Source organism: Cetorhinus maximus, chromosome 23 (assembly GCF_964194155.1).
Source record: "Cetorhinus maximus chromosome 23, sCetMax3.hap1.1, whole genome shotgun sequence".
Classification (NCBI taxonomy): Eukaryota; Metazoa; Chordata; class Chondrichthyes; order Lamniformes; family Cetorhinidae; genus Cetorhinus; species Cetorhinus maximus.
This window is the reverse complement of record NC_135901.1, coordinates 18,352,846-18,358,996: the sequence shown is the minus strand read 5'-3', so window position 1 is coordinate 18,358,996 and position 6,151 is coordinate 18,352,846. Positions and strand designations below refer to the sequence as shown.

General features: G+C 41.4%; 1 non-coding gene across 1 annotated transcript; it reads right to left on the bottom strand.

Moving 5' to 3' along the window:
- Positions 1–223: 223 nt before the first annotated feature.
- LOC144698573 (U1 spliceosomal RNA) lies at positions 224–387 on the bottom strand. The gene has a single exon (XR_013580522.1). It is a non-coding gene; the product is annotated as a U1 spliceosomal RNA (small nuclear RNA).
- Positions 388–6,151: the final 5,764 nt, after the last annotated feature.

The following is a 6,151-nucleotide window of genomic DNA, read 5'->3' as shown; positions in this document are numbered from 1 at the left end:
GGCCACAAAAGAAATGACAGCGATTAAATGATGCGGAGATGGAGATGGCCTGTTGATAATTGCAGGGAGGAAAAGAATGGGGGTTGGATAGTTCCGGGAGGAAAAACAAAAGAGTCTAGATTGGGAAAGAGTATTTTGTGTCCTATATTACTTGTACGGGATAAGTTATAACGAAGAATCTTGCTAAATAAAAGAGTTGAAATCTATTTTTTGAATTGTAAATCAGGGGAGAGCGCGAACGCAGTCCCCCACTACCACAAATTTTGCAGTCGAGTATCCCGCATTTGGGGACATCGCAGGCATCAGCACACCCGAAGTGCAATGGGATAGCCTCGTCCTGGGAGAACAACCTGCATGATCATTGTCTCTCCCCTGCCAGGTAAGTATACCCTAAACTCTCACACGCTGCCAGCCGGCATCAAGCACTACCTCTCATAGTCACATACACTCATTTTTAAAAATCATAACGTCACCCTGTTCATATTTTCCCATTAAACAGCTCAGTTTTTATCATGTATTGTAGAACATGCTTAACTATCCCTCTAGATGGAGAAAAGGTAGCTGATATACTGTCCTCCATTTATATTTGCATAATGCCTTAAAAGGAGACAAACCGCCTTCCTAGGCCACTGGCTGCAATATGGGTTTTCTCCAATTAGTGGCGCTGTTCCCTCAATACACTCGTTAGGCCTCAGCTGGAATATTGTATACAGTTCTGGGCGCCACGCTGTACCTTGCGTGTCCTGCCATCCAGTCATAATTAGCAGATTCTTTTAGATAATATCACCACCTTCAACACCTCTTTGTCCTTTTGTCTTTTCATTATCTGCTCCTATCACTGCTTGCTTGTCCCTACAACCACCCCGACCTCTCCAACCACTTCTCTCCCCCCACCGCCTCCACACCCACCCCCCAGCACCCCCCCTCCACCACCCCAAACCAGCTTATATTTCATCCCTCTCCTATTTTTACTTAGTTCTGTTGAAGGGTCATGAGGACTCAAAACGTCAACTTTGTTCTTCTCTGCTGATGCTGCCAGATCTGCTGAGTTTTTCCAGGTAATTCTGTTTTTGTTTTGAGTTATGAAGATAGTTTGGAGAGGTTGGGACTGTTCTTCTGGAGAGGAGAAGGTGAAGAGGAGATTTGATTGAGGTGTTCAAAATCACGTGGGGGTTCAATAGAGTAAATAGGGAGAAACTTATCGAGGGAACGAGAGGGCACAGATTTAAAGTGATTTGCAAAAGAAGTTACGAGGAGAAGGCGGGAGAATGGGGTTGAGAAACTTATCAGCCATAATTGAATGGCAGAGCAGACTCGATGGGCCGAATGGCCTAATTTCTGCTCCTATGTCTTCTGACACATCAACTTGTTCATACTGATCAGAGACCTTTTAAATGTTCTGACTGTGAGAAGACCTTTAAAAGTGAAAAGGATCTGATTACACACCAGCGAGTTCACAAGTGACTATGGAGATTGAAATCTGGCTACTGTTGCTGTTAATCCTGTTCAGGATTGAATTCTTTCATTCTGACAGCAGGAGTTTGTTTCTGCTGAAATATAATTGTGCAAAGGTGGGTGGCAGCTCAGAAGACTGGACAGAATTTTAAAACAGAAAAGAATGACTGAAAGATTAATAAAGAGGGGAAAGGTCGAGAACGAGAGAAAGCTAGTTAGAAATATAAAGACAGATAGTAAGAGTAAATATTGATATTTTAAAATGAAAAGAGTTAACAAAGTGAGGGTTACTCCCATAGAAAGTGAGTCTGGGGAGTTAATAATGGCAGATGAATTGAAGAGGTATTTTGCATTGTCTTCACTGTGGAGGATACAAGTAACATGCCAAGAATGGCTGTAAATCAGGATTTGGAAGGGGGGAGGAGCACAAGAAAATTACAATCACCGGGGAAGTGGGACTGAGCAAATTGTTGGAGCTGCGGGCTGACAAGTCCCCCTGCCCTGATGGATTTCATCCTCTGGTCTTAAAAGACGTGGCTAGTGAGATAGTTGATGCATTGGTTTTAATTTTCCAAAATTCGTTAGATTCGGGGAAGGTCTCATCAGATAGAAAAATAGAAAAGGGAGGGAGACAGAGAGCAGGAAAGTATAGGCCAGTTAGCTTAATATCTATCATAGGAAAAATGTTACAAGTGTTATAACAGGGCACTTAGATAAAGTCAAGGTAATCAGGCAGAGTCAACAAGGTTTTGTGAGAGGGAAATCATGCTTAACCAATTTATTAGGGTTCTTTGAAGAAGTAATAGGTGCTGTGGATAAAGGGGAACTGGTGGATGTGCTGTACCTATATTTCCAGAGGGCTTCTGATAAGATGTCACATTAAAGGTTATTGTGGAAAATAAAATCTCATGGTGTAGGGGGTAAATTATTGACATGAATGGAAGATTAGCTAGCTAACAGGAAACAGAAAGTGGGCATAAATGGGTATTTTTCAGATTAGCAGAATGTGATGATCAGTGTGCCACAAGGATCAGTGCTGCGACCTCAACTCTTTATAATTTATATAAATGATTTTGATGAAGGAACCAGTGGTATGGTTGCTAAATTTGCTTATGGCACACAGGTAGGAAAATAAATTGTGAAGAGGACATAAGGAGGCTACAAAAGGATACAAATAGGTTAGGTGAGTGGGCAAAGATCTGGCAAATGGAGTATAACGTGGGAAAATGTGACGTTGTCCATGTTGGCAGGACGAATAAAAAAGCATATTTAAATGGTGAGAGATTGCAGAGCTCTGAGATTCAGAGGGATTTGCGTGTCCTAGTGCGTGAATCACAAAAGGTTAGTGTGCAGGTACCACAAGTAATTAGCAAAGCTGAAAGAATGTTATCGTTCATTGCAAGGGAAATTGAATACAAAAGTAGGGAGGTCATGCTTCAGTTATACAGGGCACTTGGTGAGCCCACATCTGGAGTACTATGTGTAATATTGGTCTCATTATTTAAGGAAAGATATAAATGCATTGGAAGCAGTTCAGCGAATCTTTAGTTGATCATTACCAGGAATGGGCGGGTTGTCTTATGAGGAAAGGTTGGACAGACTAGGCTTGTATCTGCTGGAGTTTAGAAGGGCAAGAGGCAACTTGATTGAAACACATAAGATCATGAGGGGTCTTGTCAAAGTGGATGTGGAAAGGATGTTTTCTCTTCTGAGAGAATCTTTAACTAGGGACCACTCTTTAAGGGGTCGCCCATTTAAGTCAGAGATGAGAAATTATTTTTTCTCTCATAGGGTTGTGAGACTTTGGAATTCTCTTCCTCAAAAGGCAGTTGAGACAGAATCTTTGAATATATTTAAGGCAGAGGTAGATAGATTCTTGATAAGCAAGGGGTGAAAGGTTATCGGGGTCGGCAGGAATGTGTAGTTGAGATTACAATCAGATCAGCCATGATCTTATTGAATGGCGGAACAAGCCCAAGGGGCCGAGTGGCCTACTCCTGCTCCTAATTCGTATATAAGTTAATAAACAATATCAATGGGCTGCTGTTTAATATTCTGGATAAATGTCACATAGCATGTCAAACTTTGTTTTTCACACATTGTTGTACAATTTTGTCTTTCGTACCTGAGTGTTTAACATCACCTGGATGGAGCACAGAAAGGACAATCTGGGGGAGGATCATACGGCAGGAACAGAACTTCAGCCTGGATGTAGTCCTTTAGGGTCATACTGAAAGGGACAAATGACACTTTGGTCTTTCTCACATTTCTTCACTGACAGCAAAACCCACATGTGGATTAATCCTGAGGTGTGTGAGAAATGTGTCACAGCCACTTCTGTGCAGTACATAGAGCCTAAAGATGACCAAGGTCAGGCTGTGGAGTTCAAGGCCACATAGAAAAATGGATGGAAAAATACAAACTCCCTGTAAATCTAACACTCTGATTTCTGTTTAGAATCATTGGGTTTCAAAGCTCCCAGGCACCGAGTAGAAGGCTCCTTTACAACTGTGGTTGTGCAACCTGAGCCTGGCAGTCTGGAAACGTGCTGTTAAATCAGAGATTGGTGTAAAACTGTGCTCTGTTCCTGACTGAAACTGAAATGGCAGGAATAAGTCTCCAGTTTAGAATGACTGTGGTGATTATTCTGTGAAATTTTTAAGGTGTATTGGTGACAGTCCTGAGTCCACTACTTTAAGCCAACGTCAACAACAACTTGTATTGACATAGCACCTTTAACATAGTAAAACGTAGCTAAAAGTAAATAGTGTAAAGTCTGTATTAAAATAACACAAGGAGGAATTTTAACTCCTGGGACAATTATACAACAGACATTTGATCTCCAGATAAAGAAGGACCTACGCCATGTTTCCAAGAATTCCCTGCTATATTGACGTGTGTGTATTAGATCCCAGGATTTTGTTGCAGTCTTCCTCAGTATTAACTGTATTTCCCAATTTGGTAATCAATTAATTCATAAGTAAATCAGTTCATCACTACCTCATGTCATTGTACACTGTGCTACTGAATTAAAGATTTAATGAACTTTACAACAAAGTTTTATTAACTGGGAATTCTTATGTGTGATTTACTGTAATTCTGCTCCCAAATTTTAAAATTGGGTTTCTGATTTCTGAGTCCAAATCGTTTATATAAATTTGAATAACAGTGGTTCCAGCATTGCTCCCTATGGAACATCAATTCCCACCTTTTACCAGTCAGAGTCGCTACTCTTAACATCTTCTCTCTGTTTTCTGTTTTGTAACCCGCTTGTTATCCATAACAGTGTGCACAAGGTGACCAAGATCAGGCTGTGTAGAGTGAAGGGCCAGGCAGCAGATGGATGGAAAGATGGCTACAAAACCGAAATCAGAGGGTTAGATTTACAGGGAGTTTGGAGCCATCTTTTCATCCATTCTGCTATGTGGCCTGACCTTCACTGAGACCATCAATATAAGGGGAATTATCCAGAATACCAATGGGAAAGTAGAGGCTGCAATTATGCAAAGATGTTCTGTATTGTCTAAAATCTCCCACCAGGGCTGATCACCAGGGTGGCCATGGACCACCTAATATCTATTGGTGGCTTAGCTTTTTGTCATTATGTCTGTTCAAGATGTTGTCCATTATAGATTAAGCTTCAGAGAAAGTGCTGGAATTAGATAGTCAAAACTGCTTTGAGTCCCTGGAGGGTGATGTTTACTTGAATTTCTATAACTTTTTGGTCCTTAGAGACACTGATACTTTATCGCCAGTCTTAGTCAGTAGTCGGGTTGGCGGTGTGAGGCAAAACTTGGTCCACCTGATCGATAGGAAGTGAATCCATGTGGGTTTATGTGTGTGTTGTGTCAAACCAAGTGGAAGGTCCCATGTCCTTTTTAACAACATGAAGAGTCTGTTTTTTTTTTCAAGATCCCTTCCTTTCCCCTCACTATTATCCTCAGTTCAGAAAACCCTTGTGTACATCATCCTCCAGCATGCTACTGTCTCCACTAAATACTTCCATCGGTCTTACTAACAGATAGGAATGGGATCACTGATATCACAGGAATAATTTCTGAAATGCTGTCATTCTGATTTTAAAGCTTCCTGGAGTAGGACATGGATCCAGACCTTCCCACCTCACACCAATCCTTATCCCCATCTGAGTTCCAGATTTTAATGTGATTGTCCCATATTCCCAAATGTTTAGCATCTGTCCATCTGTGAGAGATGATGGGAATACAGCCTCAGAACTTTGGTGAGATCAGATGAGATGATCTGCTGCACTTCATCTGATGGCTGGACAAGCCGATTCTGTAAAGGCAAAAGTGCCTCATATGAAGATTTTCCTTACTCATGTTGCGGGATGATTTCTGCTGACACCTTGTTTGTCTGTGTTGGAGTTTCTGAAACGACATGTTGCTGTGGTGGTGAACTCCTGCCCAAAGCTGGTGTTTCCAATTGCATCAATCATCAGTTCGCTTCCCACTTGTCATGATTGATGTTGAGGGCTTTCATGTCTCATCTTTGAAGCTTTGTGATTGTGCAATATGGAAAACATGTTTAACCTCTTTAAACCTGGTTCAGCACATCCCCTCCACACACGTTACAACAAATTGTCTTTGAGATCAGTTTTTCCTTTACATTCTGTGTTGTTCTGAATATTAACCTTATCCCTGACCTGTCCTAACCCTCCTGCCGGTTCATTTATTGA